Source organism: Panthera leo, chromosome C2, assembly GCF_018350215.1.
Source record: "Panthera leo isolate Ple1 chromosome C2, P.leo_Ple1_pat1.1, whole genome shotgun sequence".
Taxonomy (NCBI): domain Eukaryota; kingdom Metazoa; phylum Chordata; class Mammalia; order Carnivora; family Felidae; genus Panthera; species Panthera leo.
This window is the reverse complement of record NC_056687.1, coordinates 26,450,732-26,473,097: the sequence shown is the minus strand read 5'-3', so window position 1 is coordinate 26,473,097 and position 22,366 is coordinate 26,450,732. Positions and strand designations below refer to the sequence as shown.

General features: G+C 35.1%; 1 non-coding gene across 1 annotated transcript; it reads left to right on the top strand.

Annotated features, from left to right (window-relative positions):
• The first annotated feature begins 351 nt into the window (after window positions 1-351).
• LOC122198989 lies at window positions 352-455 on the top strand. The gene has a single exon (XR_006193273.1). It is a non-coding gene; the product is annotated as a U6 spliceosomal RNA (small nuclear RNA).
• Window positions 456-22,366: the final 21,911 nt, after the last annotated feature.

The following is a 22,366-nucleotide window of genomic DNA, read 5'->3' as shown; positions in this document are numbered from 1 at the left end:
GCTTACCACTAAGACTGAAAACAAGGAAAGGATATTCCCTCTCATAACTCTTATTCAACATTACACTATAAATCCTAACACATTAAGACAAAAAAAAAATAATAAAATGCATACAGTCTTTGAAGTAAGAAATAAAATTGTCCTTGTCTAGAGATGGCATGATTGTCTATGTAGAAAATCACAAAGAATCAACAAAAAATTCCTGGAATAAATAAGTGATCATCGCAGAAGTGCAGAATAGAAGGTTAAGATACAGAAGCAACTGCTTTCCTCTATACTGATGATGAAAAAAATGAAATTTGAACTTTAAAACACAATATTATTTACATTGGCACCAAAAACAATGTAATAGTGCTCACTTCAATGGCACACATACAAAAGTTGGAATAATACAGAGATTAGCATGGCCCCTGTGCAAGCATGACACACAAATTTTCAAAGTATTCCATATAAAAAAGGAAAAAGAAAATAATGTAATATTCAGATATAAATCTAACAAAATATGTACAGCATTTATATGAGAAAAGCAGAATATTATTCAAGGATACAAAGAGATGATCTATTAAGCCATAAAGGATGTGAAGGAACCTTAAATGCATATTGTAAGTGAATGAAGTTAGCCTACATGATGCTACATAGTACATGATTCCAATTACATACATTCTGGAAAAGATAAAACTAGAGTGACAGATAAATAATCAATAGTTTCCAGGGCTCAGGGGTGAAAGGAATGAATGGTAAAGCACAGAGGTCAAATTTTTTAAATTTAATTTAAAAAATAGCTGATAAAGGTTAAAGTGACATAGGAGCCAACTAAAAGATCCCCAAAGGTCAAAGCTGGAACAATTGGGGCAATAAAATAAAGTAGAATTGGATTGCAACTCGAAGGTTAAAGTAAGTATCCATGAGTCCATACTGATATAAACAAATGATTAAATAAATTAACAAATGAGACAGAAGAGACAAATCTCAGAACAATTCCACATAAATTATTTAGATACTCCATCCTAAAGGCAGAGAACAACTCCCCATCCTTAAGTGTAGGCTGTACATGGTGACTTCCTTCCAAGTATGAAAATAGGAGGGAGAAGGCTGCCTGTGTAGCTCAGTTGGTTAAGCATCTGACTCTTGGTTTTGAATCAGGTCATAATCTCATGGTTCATGGGTTTGAGTCCCACATTGGGCTCTGCACTTAGAGTGTGGAGCCTGCTTGGGATTCTCTCTCTCTCTCTCTCTCTCTCTCTCTCTCTCTCTGCCTCTCACCTACCCATGTGCTCTCTCTCTCACACAAAATAAACATTTTTTAAAAAAAAAGAAAGAAAATAGGGAGAAAGTAACAGTAATGAAATCTGGAAAACATTACTTCTGCCTATTGACCAAGGTCAACATCAATGGTCACAAATCATGTAGACTGTATGTGCCCTTGATAAGATATGATAAAAATGACACACTTTACTTTTATGATCTTCCTTCCTTAAACCCATAACTCCAGTCTAATGCATGAGAAAAACATCCGATTCCAGTAGATGTTCACCCTACAATACATTTGCTGAGTACTCCCCAAAATTTCAAGGTCATCAAAAACAAGGAAAATCTCAGAAATTATCAAAACCTAGAGGAGATTAAGGAGACAGGATCCCAGAACAGAAAGGAGGAATGATGTGAAGGCTAAGGAAGTCTGAATAAATTATGGACTTCAGTTAATAATAATGTACCAATGTTCGTTCATTAATTTTAACAAATAGATTATGCTGATGTAAGATATTAACCATAGGGGAAACTGTGTGTGGGGTTGGGTGTGGGAGAAGGATGTATGGGAACCCTCTGTACTATCCATTAAATCTTTCTGTAAATCTAAAACCTTTCTAAAAATAATCTATTAATTAAAAATTAATATTCTGACTAACCCATTGGCACATACTTTAATATAAGTAAGATTAATTTTGGAACATAACTGATAACCAGACCATGGACCTTGGCAATGCCCACTACAGTGTAGTGCTAAGAAGATTTAGTCTGAAGAAACTTGTCATCCTTACTCATTTATTATAAAAATTAAAATGCTATAATTATCTATGAAACCATTTCTTATCAGAATATAAACAATAGTTACCCTTGAACAACACAAGTTTGAAATGCATTGATCCACCTATGTGGATTTTTCTTTGATAAACACAATACCATAAATACATTTTCTCTGATGATTTTCTTAATAACATTTTCTTTTCTCTAGCTTACTTTATTGAAAAAATACAGTATATATGTAACATGCAAAATATGTGTTAATAGACTTTATGTTATCAATAAGGCTTCCAGTCAACAGTAGGCTATTAATACTTAAGTTTGGGGGGCAAAGTTATATGCAGATTTTAAACTGTGTGGGGCTTGACACCTCTAACCCTCGTGTTGTTCAAGGGTCAACTATACTCAAGTTTCCTCCATAGTCTTGCAACCTAATCTAGCCACTTTCCTAACTCTTTGTTCCCATTCACAGCTAATCTTAATCCACAGTTATATTCACTGTTTCTACCTCTTTATTTTCCACTTCTCATTCATAGTAATTTGGTTCTGCCCCAATTACTCCTCCAAAGTCAATAATGGTCTACCTAAACCAGTAGGCACGCACCTATTATTTTACTTCATTTCTTGGAAGTATCTGACACATTATCTATTCCTCCCTTTTTAAAACACTTTCTTCCTTTTCATTCATCACATTTCATTTTCCTGGTTTTCTTCCCGCCTTTCTTGCCTCTTCTTGGTGTGTGTGTGTGTGTGTGTGTGTGTGTGTGTGTGTGTATGAGAGAGAGAGAGAGAGAGAGAGAGAGAGAGAGAGAGAGAGAGAGATTCTTATCCTGTCCTTAAATGTTATTGTCCTTAAAGTTCAGTTAAGCAAATTCTTTTCATTGTATGTTACTCTCACTGTGTGATTACCTTAACTTCTATAGGCTTTAGTAGCTACTATCTGTTGTCTAGGGCTCTCTCCTGAGCTTGGAGATACTATCCTACTTAATTGGTATTTCCACTTTGCAGCGCCACTCACATATACAAGTCAAAAAGTCCCAGAATTATCTACCATGTCCTCTTCCCCTAACTCCTTATACTCTATATTCTCTCAGTACATGGTATCACCATTGTCTACTCAAGACAACAGTCATTAGAATCAATTTAACCCTCACCTCCAATATTAAGGCATTCCTTAATTCTCAGCATACCTCCTAAAAAACCTTCGCAAATTCATCAACTTCTATCCATCCATAGAACTACCATCCTACTTCAAACCATCATTATCTCTTACCTAGATTTCTAAAATAGCCCCTTCTAGGTCCCCACATCTCCATGCCTTCTCCCTCCAGTTGTTCTCTATTCTATCTCATCATTACTAATTCAAGACATTTTAATGATTCCCTTTTGTTATTAGTTTGAGATCCAAATGATTTAATTTTGCCTATAGGGTCTTTCCTAATTAGGGTCCCACTTAATATTCCAGTCTACTTTCCTGCTTCTTTCCCTACTTCCCTAGTTCCACCTCACACCATGCAAACTGCGTTCAGTTCCTCAAATGTCTATGCAGCTTTCTCTGAATGCAACATTACCCTAGCCCACTCTCACTGTCACCTACTCTAACCTCAGAGTTCACTTTAAATAGTCCTTTCAAGAAGCTTTCTCTGAATCCTCAGAGATAGTTGCCTCTCCTACATATTGCCAAAGAACCTTTTTCTTCTGCTCTCAAAACCCTTGACACACACACACACACACACACACACACACACACAGATAATTTTAAATATCTTCAATATTTATCCATATTGCTAATTAAACTCCAAGCTCTCCAAAGGTAATAAGAATATCGATATTATTTATTAACTCTTCCCCAAAATATCTGAGACAATGACTGATGGTCAGACAATATTTGATACATTGACTGAGTGATGAAAATATAAATGGATGGTTGCAATAACTCAAAAAAAAAAACTGAAAAGTAGATAATCTATTTAAACTTAGAATTTAAAAAAAAGAAAAGAAAAAGAAAAACACTTCTCTGGAATGAGTTACAGCTTGCCTGGAGCTTTTGATTCTAATACATTTTCTTAGAAATAGACTTGGTTTCTATGTGTATGAAAAATTCATAAAGAATACCCACTGTATCCCAGGTTTAAAGTAAGGATTTCCAAGAGAGTATTATTGCATTAGGTTGCAATAGTCACGTTAATCACCTAATACCATGTTTGAACTACACATGAATGGACAGGACCAAAATTCCAAGACATCAAAGGACTCAAGTTTGATAATAATAGTTTGGAAGCAGTCAGAGAAGAGTTAAGGAAGGAACTGTCAGCAACTGAAGGATAACAGTGGGTATTAACAAGTACATATCACAGGGCCATGACTGCAAATTCAATATCGGATGTATAAATAGCAATACAAGCCAGAATGAACCCCTGGCTCAAGCAGCCTTTAGACTTGACAACTGGGCAGTTTAGGAAGATTTCAAAGCTTCACAGAACAGACACAGAATAGATGACAACATTTTGAGTATTAGTAGCAGCAAAGTATATAGAATAATAAGGATGAGATAAAGATATTCTGTCATGTCTATGTACAGGAGAGGATAGAAAAACAAAAACAGGTAGTGAAAAATTTATAGAGTCAAAGATACATATAATATTTTCTCCAAATTAGCTTTTATTCATTTAAAAGCAACAATGACCAAATAGTTTCAAAATGTTTTAATTTTTCTTTTCATTATACTTAAATTAAAATCCTACAGAGGCGCCTGGGTGGCTCAGTTGGTTAAGCATCCGACTTTGGCTCAGGTTATGATCTTGCGGTTTGTGGGTTCACGCCCTGCAATGGGCTCTGTGCTGACAGCTCAGAGCCTGAAGACTGCTTCAATTTCTGTGACTCCTCTCTCTGTCCCTCCCCCACTCACATTCTGTCTCTGTCTCTCAAAAAATAGACATTAAAAATAATTTTTTTAATCCTACATAAAAAATTAATAAATATTTTTCTTTTAAAATGTCTAATTGCCATGTCTTATGTTACAAAGAAACAGGCATCAAATGACATTAATGATAAAGTCTGTTAACAGAATTAAAGCAATAGAGTTTCTCTTGACTTCTCTACAGTTTGTATTACTTATTATTGACTTTTTTGTAAATGAAGATACTCTCAAAGAAGGAATGGTTGTTTTTATATCATCAATTCTGAAAATTCTACTATTACATCTTCCTTCACTGATGTCATCTCCACTCAGGTTATTCACAAAGTAGTTGGGTTAGGAAACAACAACACTTAGATTTTGTCTCAAATGTTTTAGAGAAACTAGCTCTAAGGATCCAAATCACCAGGCTGTTGCAAATCCCCTACTCTTCTAATTTGACCTACCACATGTTCAACATCATCAAAAACCTTTTGAGCCCAGAAGTATGATCCAGGTTTCCTTTTTTATCTCCCATGTGTTGCATACTAATAAGAAAGGAAATTCTCATAAGTGCTCAAAAAATACTTGTTTGGTAAATGAGTGAACAAGGAGTAAGAGAAATAAGTCCCTAATCTTTTGCTCACCTTGTGCCAGGTATTATGCCTAGATGAAAAGAGTGGATTAGAATGTACTTGACCATCTATCTTTATACATAGTATCAAGCTATTGAACCTCTAATTTATGAAAGGTGTGAGATAACTTGGCATATCGCTTTGTTTTAATTCTTTTGTTGATTTACTTCTAGGAGTTCCACATTTTCTCATTATCTTTCTTTTCCTGCAACCATTTGTGCATATAATTGCTTTTAAACTATGAAGTTGCTGTAACAAATAGTGCTGTCTTTAATAAAGAAGACAGTAGTTGACAGATTAATGACATTAAATTATTTAATAACCTCCTATCTTTAAATAAATTATAAGAGGCACAGTTCATTTGTTTATTTTTGGTCCTCAGACTTTGTATAGGCAGTTAATACATAGGAAGGAATTACAGCAAACTCATTTCTGCCTCAGGAACTAGAGGTGAGTTCTTCTCCTAGGGATGAATACCTATTTGAATTTCTATACGGAGTCAAGTGCCAATTACAATAAAACAATCTAAGCATCTTTAAAATCTAAAGGCCCATTCACTGGATAAGTTGGACTCCAAAATTTATGGAAATAGTGATTTCATAGAAGCTTGCACTAACTTGTCCCCTTGCCTAATGTGCCCATTGAACTAAACTACACAAATGCAAGATTTTATGGGAAAAATTATATTAGCTAGCCATAGGTGGAAACATCTACGTTTTCAGCTGGTTCTTCTTAAATAAAGAACAGTCATGAAATAAAACCTATAATTATGTTTATTCCTCCAAAGACTAACCATTCTTAACTTTAGAAAACAGGCTTACCTGTTCATTTAAATTTATTTAAAAAATGAGAATTCACTCCTTTAAGTCTCAAATTCAATTAAATTTAAATCTTTGAACTTTTTTTGAGTCTTGGGCTTTTTTTCTGTAGTTTGTTTAACTTAATATTTTCTGGAGGTGGGGTTTTTCTGTTTACTTGTTTGATTTTGTTACTCAATACAAATACACTCCATCTAATTTCCTTTCCATATTTCCGTTGGCTTTGTAAAATAACCTGAAGTGTGTGCATAGACTTGAATGGAACACATTATAGAAATACATAAGTTTTTAGTGAGAAATTTTTTTAAGTATGTATTTTTTAAAATTTGTAGATAAGTTTTAGAAATTACTTATTCTTGGTTTATGGATATGATACCTAGTTTCCTAAAATATATTTAGCTATCCAATTATGCTCTGTTTATATCAGTTGTGACATTCACTGTCATTTTATAACATAATTTTTTAAATTTCAGCACATAAAGATGTGCCCCACTAAGTATATCTATTCAAATTTGGATACTATGACAATAAGTACTATGATTGCTACAACCATAGGAAAAACGTCGAGTCCCACACTTGTTTTCCTTACGTTTCTACATGGTGGTAGCTAAGTGTTCCTTGTTCAACTATGAGTGTTCAACACTGGCAGACTTGAATAAAAATTTAAAAGTATTATTTTTAAAAATGTATTTTTCTAATTTGGAGGTAAAAAAAGAAAAAGAAGAAAGAAAAATATGTATTTTCTGAGCATGCTTTAAAGAAACGAATCCCTTGGATAAACTTTATTACTGACTCACAACATTTATTTTTTAATACATTTTGTGTGGATTGCATTCCACATTTTGTGTGGATTGCATTCCACATTTTACACAATCAGCTCAGGCCTGAAGTCAAAGTTCCCATGGCTGTTTATGTCTGAGTGGGCACTGAGTGGTCATTGATTTTCTTTCTCTATATATAGTCCCCCCCTACACCCCCGTCTAATCTCCTCTTCTTACAGGACACAAATTGTACTGGATTAGGGCCCACGCTAATGGCTTCAGTTTAATTTAATTACCTTTGTAAAGGTCCTATCTCCAAATAGCGTCATAATGTGAAGTACTGGGGGGACTTCAATGCGAATTTTTGGAGAACATGATCAAACCCATAACTACCACAAAATTCTAATCACCCAAAACTCAAAGTCCTTCTGACTGCTTTCTTTTTTTTCCTCTTTCCATTCAAATACATTTTCTGTAAATGCTACTGTGACACTTTTCCCTACTCTCTATATCAACTCTAATGGAGATTTCTTATCTATACTATCACTATATCATGCTAACAAACTCACCAATACTGTCTACACATTTGCCGCGGTAACTGTCTTTCTAAAACTAAGCAGTAATAATGCTACATCAACTCAAAAACCTATGGTGACTCCTAAGTTACTGCCTAACAATTGCCTAATAATAACTTAGACTGCTTTTTAAAGGTGTCCTCTGACTGCCTTTCAAGGCCTGTCTTGATCTCCTTCCAAAGAGGTCTCCACTATTATGCCCCATGATTTCTGTGTGGAATCTTTAATTTCTAGAACAGTGTATTTTATGTTGTGAGGGAAAAAAAACAGTATTAGTGAATTATAAAGCTAATTTTAACAATAATTTTAGAAACCAAAGAATAGGATGCAATAGAATGGAATGTATCAGAATATATCAGAATAATATTTTAGAAAGTATCTGAACATTCATACATGCTATGAAGTTCAGACTTTTTTTCTTCCCCACCAAGTTATTCCTTAAGATTCTCCTGAGTTCTTTATTTTATGCCTCTCTTTGAATATTTTCAAGATACCATTACTTTATACATAAAATATAAATTATACTTATTTCCCCAAGCAGTAATTGAATTCCATGCACATAAGTCCCTGTTTTCTGAAAGTTTCCCTCTGCCTCCTGACTGACACGTAGGTTCAGAACCTACAAGTGTGCCACATGGCCCTTGTGCACAGCAGCATGACAGCAGTAAAAGCATTAAAGCACACCATATTTCTCAGCATTTATTAGATTTCAAAACCTCCTAAACAGCCACCACTGAGCAATTTTTAATTTAACACTGAATGGACTTCAGCTATTAGTCATGTAAAGTGTTGCTATAGGTGCTTAAAAAGATTTGTGTCAGTTAATCATCAACAGAGCCAGAGCACTACAAACCAACACAAAATGAAGACCTAAGAGTGAAAGCAAAAGTGAAATCTGACTGTTACAGCAACAGAGTTAGGGGGTTGGGAGGCCCTTCTTTGGTAGGATAATGTAAGGACATAATAAAATATCAGGTTCCAGAGAGAGGAGCATCATGAAAATCAGCAAGTTATTCCTGATATGTTTTATTTTGTAAAGGAAATACAAAAATAAAGCAACTCCATATAATTAAAAATAATTATAAATACTTGTATCTATTCACTGATGTTGCAAAGAAGCCTTTATTCTAACTGAGTTCGGTCATCTCTCTCCTGGGAGTCCTTGCTCTATATTTGTGCTTGAAAGAAAACATACAGACCACAAAGAAATGAAAAGGGTATACCTCAAATTACAGAAAAATATATATTTTAAATTGTGTTCCTCATTGTCAACATAATTACAAGACTAATGCCTTGTTTGTTATTTCTATTTACTTTAAACATGTCTCTAAGATCTTATTTCCATTTCCACTGTGGATCAGTGGTTCTCAAATGCATAAGAATCACCTACAGAGTTTGTCATCCAGGCAATCCAAGACTTTGCCCAGCCTTGGACTAAGGGAGTTTTATGTTTTAGAGTGCCATCCTTGAAATTTCCCAAGTCTCCCTCCTGTGCATGGGATTGTAGTGCTTTTTAAGAGGGCACCCGAGCCTGAAATCCTCTTGGGAGTACTTTCTAAGCTTCTAAACAGTGGGGTAGACCAGATGTCATAAGGAGTTCTAGGGTTTGTTGCCTATAGACTTGGCACTAGGCCCCATCCAGGTGATAGTTCCAGAAGTGCAGCATGGAAAGTGGATCACCAGAGTGGTAAGGTTGTGTTATTTTTGTTGTTGTTGTTGTTGTTGTTGTTGTTGTTGTTTGCATAATTGTATGAAATTGGACAGACATAATAATGCTGGCACACGGAGTTTGAGTGACCATCACTCACTGGAAGATAAGTTGATCCACGATTACACAATTAAATTCCAAATGGCACATATAACATGACCAGAAAACAAGTAACCATTTACAGTTTGCTGAATTCTCTGGGAAAGATTTGCATTTGTGGTCATCATCAACAAAGCACAGTAAAACTTTCAACAGAGGCAGCAGAGGCTGGCATTTATGAGCAGCGTGACGCATGATGCAGCACCATAAGTGGTATTACTCCACAGTAAATAAGGGGCATGAGGACATTGATTCAATACAAACATATTCCAAAGAGCCATGATACTTTTGAGTAATAACAGCATTGCTATCCTTTTCTCATGGTGGGAGAAATAAAATTAACCAAGAATGATGCATTTGACCACCAGGAACATAAAGAGATGGTTCCTAGATCTGAATTTAAAAAGATGATGCGTGGACCCTATAATGAATCTTCTCATGTACCAATTAAACAATAAACAAATACTTAAGTACTTCTTCCCAACTCTATTATTTTAAACCATCATTCATAATCACTATTCTTTACATGGAACCATGAATTTTGTAATACATGTGTAATAAAATCAATTATACAGATACCTACAGAAATATTTACCTGAGGAACCCAAACCCCAGAAGCAACCTTGATTCCCAATTCCCTCCTGGTTCATCTCTCTTTCTCTCTGCCTTCCGTTGCCCACCTCCCAACTCTACTCCAACTTGTATCTCCTAACCAGCACTGAGGCCAAAGCAGAAGACTCCATCTATTTTCCTATCTGGTGATTTTACAAAACCTTGATAAGCATTTGTGGTGCATAATACATGAGACTCAGAAAATTATGTCCTGATTTTTAAAAAACAATCATTTAAGTTTGGAAGCTTACCATAAGGTAGGATAACAGAAAGCTCTCCCTGATGAAGAGTTTATGTCTTTTCTTTCAGATAAAGCTAGCTGATTAACAAGCTTGTTATCCTATATCCAAAGGTTGGAGTCAGCTGGTTGGAATGGTGTTAGCTGAGAAACGAATTTTGACATCATTTCAAGTCATTCTTTTGTTCAAAACAGTACTGAGGTTGCTTAGAGTCATACATATGTGTCAAAAAAGCGGTGGGGGGCAGTGCCTGGGAAGCTTGGTCAGTTAAGCAACCAACTCTTGATTTCAGCTCAGGTCATGATCTCATAGTCGTGGGATTGAAATCTACATAGGGCTCTGCACTAGATGGGGAGCCTGCTTAAGATACTCTCTCTCCCTGTCCCTCTGCGCTCCCCACTCACACTCTCTCTCCCTCAAAAAAAAAAAAAGAGTATATATGCTCATGAAGGCTTCTGATTGTAAGAAGCTGAAGGCTTCTAAACATCAAATTGGGAGCAGTTTGAAGCCATCATAATTAAGCTTTGAAAGTAAACTTTGTGGAGAAGAAATTGATCTTAAATTAAAACATTGAGATAAAACATAGAAAAAGACATTAATCCATGCCCATATACTGCATTTCTTGAAATCTTGCTTATGATGGTATTTTCTTCCAAGATATAGATCTATATAGAGATATTTTGAGGTTAACAAGTACTCCATTATAATTTTAACAAATGATTTTTCTATGTATCTTGTCAAAAATATATCATTGTTGGATAGTTTTTGCTTAGCTTTATCACAATAGACAAATGGTACTTAGCAAAGACCCAAATAACCAGAAAGTCAAGGCCAGTGGTCCCAAAGAAAGCCCCTTTATGTTTCTCCTTAAAAGAAAAAGACAGCTAAAAAAAAAAAAGGTAGATTTCATGAAATGGGAAATGGAAAACATATTGTATGCATTTAAAATGGATGATCTGAATATAAAGAAAATCCCTTTCTCCCTCAGTTCGCTCTTCCTCCACAACGAGGGCATGAAACTTTAGAATGAGTCAAGAGGGCTGTAAGACGTGAGAAAGTTTCAACTATTCCAAATCATTATCCATATGTGGATTTTAAAAATCATTACTCCTATGAGATTGTTTTTAATTTCTAAGGCTCCATAGGGCATTCTTTGGTCTTATATCCTACATTCCTCCTTTGTTTGGATGTTATAAAGCAGTACTGAAACTCTATAGTTCATTCTGATGAATACCTTTATTTACTTGGGAATATGATCTTCATCTCAGAAGGACTAGATGTAACATTTGATACAAAGGTCACCACTGCTATATTGCTTACAAATTACAATTTTTAATAGCCCTTCTGCCTTACTCTTTACCCCCATCACCCACATACACCTAGCATGAAAAGAAGACCTGTTCTTCTGGCAGGTTGAATATAAAACACTAAAGTTTTTGTTTAAATGAAAATTATTTTCAATGAGGCCTCTTGTTAGTTCAATTAATGTGTACGGAAACTTGATGGAAGCTATAGCCTATTTTGCTACTATGTTGCTTATCTGTGAATACGGTATTTTTTAAATAGAGTTTTAATTTATCATATCCTATGCTAAAATATTTTATTTTTTTAACATTTTTTTTTAACGTTTATTTATTTTTGAGACAGAGAGAGACAAAGCATGAACGGGGTTAGGGTCAGAGAGAGGGAGACACAGAATCTGAAACAGGCTCCAGGCTCTGAGCTGTCAGCACAGAGCCCGACGCGGGGCTGGAACTCACGGACCGCGAGATCATGACCTGAGCCGAAGTCGGCCACTTAACCGACTGAGCCACCCAGGCGCCCCCTATGCTAAAATATTTTAGACTAAACTTTTCCGTCCATCAAAAACTACGGCCAATTTTCAAATATTTACTAAGAATCTAATGTACATCAACAAGACAGGACAGCTATACAGAAAAAGACCATGACACCTTCTCTGCCATATCTGGTTGAGCTCAGTGAGAGGTTATGCTCTCTCACACACAAAAATAATGATAACCGGTAAATAATTATGAAGGAATTATCTAGACTTGCCCCTAGTTTTGTAAATTCAAAGGCCTGTAGAAACTGGGTTGACTGTGAGGCAATAAGTAGACTCGAGAACACACGCTCCACCTTACTGAGTATCCACTACTCTAGACATTTGTAGAAATGTGACCCTTGATTTGCCAATTTTGGCTTTTTAAAAATGTAACATCAGGGGCGCCTAGGTGGCTCAGTCGGTTGAGCATCGTCCAACTTCGGCTCAGGTCATGATCTCACAGCTTGTGGCTTCAAGCCCCGCATTGGGCTCTGTGCTGACTGGCTCAGGGCCTGGAGCTGCTTTGGATACTGGGTCTTCCCCTCTCTCTGCCCCTCCCCTGGTTACACTCTGTCTCTCTCAAAAATAAATAATAAAACCCTAAAAATAAATTAAAAAATAAAAATGTAACATCAAATTTTTTAATGTAAAATCTATCAATTTATAAATGTTGGCCATAATTCAATTCGGACAAAAAAAAAACAAAAAACAAAAAAACAGCTCTATGACCTAAACCAAAAAACATCTGCAGGCCAGATGTGCTAACAGCCATCAGTTGGCAAGTCCTAGTCTAGACTAGTGACTTCTAACCTTGTTTATCACCAGCATCATTCAATCATTTATGATTTCTACACTGAACATGCATCCTTCTATATGTCTGTCTCCTCCTTCTATTTATTTACTGGGGTGTGGTGGGCTCCTCATTACTTCATTCCCCAGAAAACACTCCTGAATCTATGAAAATACACTTCTCTAAGCATATGATCATGATGCAAAGTTACAAAAAATAAACCCTGATATAAAAACATAATTACAGTAGGATATGATTTTATGAGGATGAGAAAAGACATATAAATGGACACAGAGATAGCTGATTGAAAGGAAATATACCCAAATATCTCCAGTGTATTCTTCTGAATAGTGAGAGGATAGGTAAAATTTTAAAAATACATTTCTGTCTTCGGGCAATAATTATATATTTTTGTATATACCCACTAAAAGAGTGTTCAGAGTATACTCCGCCTAGAGGTGTAAGAGTGGGAATATGTGGGAAGGAAGGAAGTAGTGGGAACCATATTTTTTCTGAAAGTGAGTACAAGATTGGTTGCGTACTATTTAAATCTCCTTAGAGTCTTTTCAAGTACTACTTAAATCTCTTAGAGTTATAAATGCTCTGAGAATAAAAACTAATTGTCACTAACAAATAAATGCACAATTCAGTTGTATTTTTCTTTTAAGAGGTAGATACACATTGGTCACCAGGCCTGTCCCATCCTGGCACCAGGGAAGGAAGAGACAGTTCTGAGACACTGTATAGCACATCCCACAGGGCACATGGCTCCATATTTCATGCTGGTATCATCTGAGTTCTTAAGTCCCCTCATTTCACCATGTTCACTTCAAGAACGATTTTTCTTTTACATACACGATTCCCTTTAACAAACTGGAGAAACACTTGATTTGGCTGAGAATGCTCAAGAGAGCCTCTTCCACTGAGTGGGCAGACTCATCCTGTGGAAACATGCATCCCCCAGTCATCAGATGTGACTTCACTCCTCTGAACCTCATCACTTTCTTCCTGAAACAAATACCTGTATCTTTGTAAATCAATGTGTCATTTAAAAACTTTTTTAATAAAATAAGGTACACAGAAACTAATGCAAATAATTATATTACATTTTCAAGTTTGCTGTGGTATTTTTAATTTGTTTCTTTTTAAAATTTACCCCTTATTTTTCTTTCATGATAACCTCTCCTATCATTCTTTCCCATAAGCTCTTCTTTTTTTTCTCTTTTTGCTGTTTCTTTCTCTCATTTTTCCCTTAATGGAAAGGTAGATGAACATTATCTATTTAAATAAACCTCATATTCATATAAAATGGAAGGGCAAACTAATATATATATATATATATATATATATATATATATATATGTATATATATATATATATATATATTCATGTACACAATCACAGACTTCTTAACATTTAACGTATCATGAGTGGATTTGACAACATGACAAATCACCTAAGAATGACTTAAACAAATAAAATGTATTTTTCTTACATAATAAGAAATCCAAAGATAGGCATTTTCTAGGATTAGTTTAGCTATTCTGAGATACCATCAGGGACCCAGGCTTTTTCCATTCTCCTCATCATCTACCATTTTAATGGTTTTGACTTTATCTTCTTGCTTGTCACCTCTTGGTTACAAGATCCAGCCAATGGCTGGAACCCCAGAAATCACATCAACACTATAAAAGAAAAGAAAATATGGACAGCGGTACAAGCTTGCTTTGCCCTTTCACCAAGAAACATAAAAGCTTTCCCAGAAACCCTTGTAGACCTTCACTTGGATCTCATTGGCTACATTTTAACCTTCTAAGTCATTAGAACTATGTTATGTGGCCAAATCTAGCTGCAAAGGAAATTGGGAAAGAGAGTATATGCCTAGAGTTATTGCTGCATCAAACAAAACTCTTGTTTTGTTAACAGTAAGAAGAGAAAAATAGATACCAAGTGAGCAAATAACAGCATTTGCCATAGTAACCTATTTAAAGGGTAGCAAAAGTATTCCCTACTGCCATATATACAACTCAACTAGGCTAACAGAGGATTCAGTAAGACCTTTAGAAACCTACATGAAAAATAAATATAAGTTATCTCTAACTAGCATAAAGCTTGTTCTTAGTGGAGTGGCTACCTGTGAAGTGCTTTGGTACTTCCGGGGAAAATTATCTTAGCATGTAAAAATCTTCCTTACCAAAGTTTTTGCCCCATTGAATTAGTAATACTTACAAAGAAATGACTTGCTTTGCAAAGGTAAACTTGAGCCGAGGTTATTCATGTGTTACCAATTCAAAGTCAATAGAGTGTGAACGTTCTGTTACTATATTGCTTTAAAACAAAGCATGATAATTAATTCTGAGTGTTTAAATTCAGATAATGAGGTTAACACACAAACAGTATTAAACTCCTATTGAAGTGACAAATTATTTCATTTCAAATCCCTTATAGTTTACAATGTCCTAATAATGCAGTTTTCACTAAATGGAAGTAGCCAAAACCTGTGATGTTGAAAACAGTATTTATACACCATAAACAAGTCATAGTAGGGTCTCACATTGCCAGCAAAATAATAATGGTGACTTCAAAGTAAGCCTAATTTCCTGGTTTTAAGATTGGCAAATTCTCTCTAGGAAGAAATTGCTTAACTCATAGACTCTCACTGTTGCTTTCTTTTCTAAATTTTCTGGAGTGTACAGATGTCAAGAACCCAAAAGCATATGAATCACTTTTCCTTTTTCTCAATTATGCCACAACTTCCCAGTTTTTCTCTCTCTCTCCTCTCAGATCTTCTCTGTACTATGCAAATTTTCCCTTACCCACCAACTTTCCCTAACCTCCCATCCTTCCTTTTCCCTCCTCATCTTACCAATCCCACCAACTGTTGCCCTTGTAAATTTCCTTGAAGTTTGCTCCAGGTCTCTCAGAAAGTCAGCAGCAGAACCAAAGGGAAGAGATGTGGTTCCATAACCCTGAGGCAGGGTGCTGTCCAAGTGCACCTTGTAATTTGGAGTTGGCTACGCATGAGTAACAACCTAAATTACTAACACACTACCTAAAGAGCTTTATGGGTCCAGTTGGTTTTTGTTTATTTGTTTTAGAAGGGATTTTCAGCTCTTTGCCACTTTTTCTTACTCTCTTTGTCTTTTCCCCCCTTTTCAATTTAGTTATTGTTTTTAGATATTTGATACTAAATTATTTAAATTAAACTCTTGGTGACAGAGAGGATCTTCAATTTTTGAAAATGGAAAGGCCTCTGGGAAAAAGCCAGCTCCCTCCTGCCACCCACACAAACCTATTCATTCACTACAAGGCTAAAGTAACAGATTCTGAGATGGATTGCAAAGAAGTGAGGGATTTTTCCAAATAAAATGCCCTTTTATTATTCTTTAGTCCTCTTTAAGGAGCCAAAGTATGTGTCATTAAATTAATCTTTAAACTGCCTCTTTAAATGGCTAACAATTCTCATTTCAACTGTTATGGCATAAAATTTAAATGCAATTATACACAAAGAAATTGCCTTCTTCCTTTGTACCTGATAATGACTGGGTCATAAGCTGCCCTAAATCTATATATATCCTTTGCTTAGTCATTTGCAATATAGTTTATTGTAGGTATTAAGTGCTATTTAATGAAATAGCTTAGAATATTAAGAAAGTATTCTGTTCTCTAGGGGTAAAATGGTAGCAATTCAGACCTTTACTCAAAAGCTTTTTGAAAAATGAAGGCTCCAACTTGGTTATGGTATGTGACTTAATTGTGTAGCTATCTGAATCCTCCTGCTATCCATCACTCTCCACGTTTCTGAATTATCAAAACAGAACCTTGAGGCACAACTTTGCTTTTCTGAGAAGAGGTCTTAATTATGAGTCCTAGATATTTTTTGTTCAGTTTATTCACATATTCATTCCCTTATGTAACACATGGAATCTGCTTATGTCTTGCTTATGTTAAGAAAAGTTCACAAAGAATAGGTTGTCATAATCAAGTCAACCAGGGAGTACAGTAATCACTTTAACAACTAATTACATTGCAATTCCTAAAACACAGTAAATAATTAAGAGAAAAAAGTGAGGAGGAGTCTAATGGCTTGAAAATTAGAATATATTGGTTTTGAAAATTATTTTTTTTTCTTGGAACTGGAAATTACTCCTCACTTTGCAGTGACTGAAATTCAGACAGGCAAAGTGACATCCCTGAAGTCCCAAGCCTGTTCATTGCCTGAATCCAGATTCAGGTGACAGTTCTTTTCCCAGTGACCTCCCACTCAAGCTGCAGCCTCTGAGATAATGTCTAAACATTCTTCCATAGATACTATGTGGACTTAATAATACATGCAGTACAGCTTTAAAACATGGCTATTTTCCATAGGTGGGAAATTGAATGGTATGGACATGATAATTTTTAGTGAAGCTTTTAATTGAAAAAATGCATATAGTAATATTAATATGAATAAACATCCATAGCCAAGATGTTGCTAAGAATGCGTGTGGTAAGTGTCCAAAACTAGTAAGAATACTCAAATCAATATTAATGTCTATGTTGGTTTATGACCTGCCAAATGTGAATTCTCTTCTCAAATACACACATGAATTTGCTGTTGATTATTATTTGACAGGACACATTTCACCTGCAGCAAAATTCAACATTTTACTACCAGTAGCATTATTTGAAAGCTAATCAATACTTTTTGTTAAAGCTTCAGGCACAAAGAAGCTAATCATATGCAACACTGATGGATGGAAAATATAAAATCAGATTTACATGTTTCTGGCTTCCTTTAAAATGGTAGTAGGGTTATAATTATCAGGTAATATCTGCTATTGAACCATTAGGCTTTGGATTAACTGTTAGGAGATGGGAGTTTTAGCAAACATTGATTATGCCTCTGATAAAATTTTTCACACATAATGAGATGGTCAATGTCAGATTAGGTAAGAGAGTAACTGAGAACTCTATTTTGACTCAGAAAGGTGAAAAATATAATAATAGAAACTGTCCAAGAGACTAAAATCTGGCTTTTGGCTCAATTTAATGAATGAGAACTTGAAGAGAAACTCATATACTAATACAGAGATTCAAAATTATTGTATCAGCAGACCTTCAGACCAAGAAAAGAAAGCTTATATGTTATTAAACTGGAAGAGTATACATTTGCCTGGGATAATTATTCATCTTCAGTCACACACTTTAGACCTATATTTCAAAAGTGCATGAAACCAGGATCACATTATCTTTTCCAAAATGCTTATTCAGTAACTTAAATATTATAGAATAGCTGACTATAAATGCCTCTAAGGACTTAAAAATTCTATCACTTCCCCTGATTATGTGTTTTAAAATTTGACCCTGAAAAATAACAAAGATATTACAATCACATTTCACAGAGATGACAAAGACAGGAAGCCAACATGCCAAATGAAAGATTAGTTCTTTAATCATGTTCTTCCATTGCCTGTATTTTTGAAATGTTGATATTCATGTTGTATCTATCATATATTATCCAGGCTCAATCAACAATTCACCTCTTTAAACTATTAATAATAAACTAAAGTATTTATTAACATAATGGTTGATTTAAATCTTAAACCTAATTCCCAATCTAACACTTGAATATAAAACCGAGCACTGGAATAAACAACATTAGCTTTTCCTTGCTAAAATACCAAGGTTGGCTTTAAAATAAGTCAGTTTACTGGTGTAACCTATGAATTAATGTGCCTTATAAATATGCCTTGTTAACTGATTAATGAAATGCTTATAATTGCAAATTGTAAATTAGATTGAGGCAGATGGATAGATAAACGAATCTATTTGAAATGTACTTCCTTCCTATTGCATTAAACTAGGCCTTATTTTGGGCTTGGATAATAATAAGTTTTCAGGTAATTTGAAGTAATTTTCTGCCATGAGCACTGATCACACCCTCAATCAGCCTCAGGGACTGAAATGAACATTGTTCTCCACCCCTATCTTCAGCACATTAACTCAAAATTGATTTTTTTACTCATTTTTCCAGAATAGTGCAATCAGCAGGTGATCACTTCAGGAAGAAAACCAATGTGTTCATTCAGGTTCTTTTTATTTTTCCCAGGCTCCTAACAATGATGGCTTGTGATCATATACGGCCTACAAATTTACTATGGATGTTAGTTGGTTTTCATCAAAGATCCTCCCTCTTGCACCTATTTCTTAATAATCCTTTTGAGACTTCCACCTTCATCCATTTATTTAGCATAAATATAATAAGTGCTGGCTATACAAAGCCATGGCATGACATTTTGAAAGAAAGCACAATCTATTCGGGAAACAGATAAATATATGATTTAGTTCAATGCAATATGAAGACTACAGAAATGGTGGTTTGAATAAAAGGAGTAGAGATTACTTGAATGGGAAAGGAGAGAAATCATCTGAATAAAAATTGAATGAAATTTTGTGAAATGTCTCAGATTGATACAGCATTTCAGGAAAAAGGAAAAGTTTGAGTAAACAACATAGAGTTAATTCTGCTTTCTTAAAATTGAATGTAAGTCAAATTATATCACTACATCTTTTCCAAAAAATGGGTAGAGTGATCAAAAATAACTCTTAATGGAGATACTTACAACTAAAAAAGAACTAAGTCAACAAAAGAGAAATAAAGAAGGAAAAGAAACAGTCCTCTTAGAAGACATCAGGTAGATAAAACAAAAGCAACTTAGCTTTGAAATTGTATATCTATATCTGTCAGTGGGAGAAAGTTCAAAATTCATTCTAAAGCAAGATGGGTCTAAAGCCAGGTCAGAATACATGGCTATATATTTTTGTGTCTATTGTGAAATTTTTGTAAGACTGGAATTTCTCATAAACACATCTTACTATTCTTGAAATGTGCCTATCACAATATATTTAAGAAGACAATAAAATATTTGTGGAAAGAGTATAAAGTGGGAACGGAGGATGATACAGAGTTGCATCTAACTGACAAGAGTCTTCTCTGAAATAAATTCAAAACTTAGTCCCAAATGAGACGGAAAAAAATAGTTTGAATAAAGACTTGGGTTTGAGTGTAGGCCCTTCCATGTCCTAGTTTTGACTCCCATAATAAAGTAATTTATTCATTTTTTAAAAAAGAAAGAATACCTGTCATACCCAATTCACACAATCAGTCAAAGTCTTTATTATGCACTACTCATTGTACATTCTAACTGAGCCTTGTCTAGTAATGGATAATAATACCTGCATACACGCTGACAAAAGAAATACCTAGTACCCCACACATGGGCAATGGTCCTCAAACACTCACCAACAACTGGCCTGATAATCCAGTGCACCCTACCATACTTTGTATCTGTCTTTTGCAACTATCAACCCCTTGATCTGAACTTTAGCATAGGCACCTCTGCCTTCAAACCCTGAATAGACATATTTCTCCATCTCCGCTCTTGCTGCTTATCTCATTCTCTGGTCAGGTACTCAATGCTGAGCAAGGGATTACCACTCCATCTCACTCCAGACCCCATCTTGATTGGGGCAATAGAGGCCACTGCTAGGGGATGGATATAAGACTATAGTGTAACCTGTACTGCAGGTCCTAAAATTATCACACCCAGGTACTCATTTTCTAATGGGTAACATGTGAAGAAGTGATCATAATTCACAGACATGAGTGTTTCAAAAGTATTGTATTTAGAAAGAAAATAAGGTGAATGAATAGTAGATGAAGAACACCTCAGAGAGGAAAGGCATCACATTCTGAAGACTAAGAAGGTAAAGTGCCAATGCACCAGGGACAAGAAAAAATGGTGTGTCTGAGCAACTACATACATTCTTCTGATAAGGACAACACAGGTAATTCCTATAATTTGTTTCTACAGGCAACTACTAATTGTTTGGGGAAAAAAAATGGGTTAGTATATGAGTTAGAAGACTAAAATTGCTACAAAGAATTATGGGAGTGGCTAAGAAGACTGGAAGAGACTGTTGACAAGATAAGACTGTCAAATGCCTTTCTTCCAGAGTCCAACTAAAATTAAAAATCCGACGTACTCACTGTTTTGTGATTTTTCCAGCATCACTTGTCAATGCTAGAATCAAAGACTAAAACATAAAAACATACACAATGAAGTTTAAAAAAAGATTAATAGAAGAAAATTATAGACAGGAATAAAACTATGAGAATTGAGAATAGAGAGAGGCTTCTTGTCTCAAATTATATGACTATTGATGCACTTTATAAAGTCTAAAGCCCTATGAATTTGGGAGGCATTATCTTTAGTATTACTAGAATAATGCGTGTGTGTTCCCTTATATCACTTGGAAAATGGTTATAGGTCACAGCAAAACAAGGAAAGAACATACATAGGACATACACTTTTATTTCAATTCACAAAAAAATTTACTAAGTATCTAGAATTAAGACCTGAAACTTACCCTGTAGAAGCTTACTTTTCAATCACAGGAAACAAATATGTAATTAGAGTATTTAAAAATAATATGCTAAGAGCTACATTAAAAATAGGACAGACACTTAGTTCAATCTTCCTGATTAAAATAATGTTAAGGAAATTTTGAGATATAAGTAGAATTTAGTCAGCTAGGGCGCTGCAGGGGAAAGGGTAGGAGCCTAGAAAATGCATTTAACTAAATTACCAAATTACCAAATCCAAGTAAATAGTTTGCCTTATAATATTTGTATTATCCATAAAACAGAGAAAAGCCTATATATGCAGAAATACCCTGGACTATTGTTCAGGAAATCTGACCTTCCCAGTTCCTTCCCACTATGATATTTCACTGTTCTATTGATTTCAGAATTGCCCATATAATTAACTCTGACTTATGGGATGTGAGAAGTGATTCAAGAAAACACTTGAAATGTGCTTGCCTGTTGGCCACTTGCACCTCTGCAGTGCAATGAGATGATCATGCCCTGACTTCCCCACTGCTCCAAGGAAAATGAAAGACATGTGGAGGAGCGCCACCCATTCAGCCCACAGACCTGAGGTCTGGAACCCACCCAGGTCCTGCCTAGACCATTTCACTCCAAGCTAGCTGGCAGACATATGAGTGAATTTAAATGATTCTTCTTTTAAACCTCCCACTTTCAGAGTGCATGTTGGATAGCAATAGCCGCCTATATACTGTTGAACACGGCAGTCGCTGTGTTGACACGCTTTTTAATTTCTCACTTTTGCTTCACATTCTTTACAAATGTGTTGTTTACTTCTGTAATAAAGAGGATTTTTAAAAAATAAATCATATATGTAAAATATACCATTTATGGTGCAAGAATTCTCTCAAAAGTTTATTATGTCTGGTATCGTTCCTCTTAAACAGCTGTCACTCATTAACTGCACCCTACGGGTACTGTTATTCTCAATTGTATTTGTACATGAACCTCCTCTGAG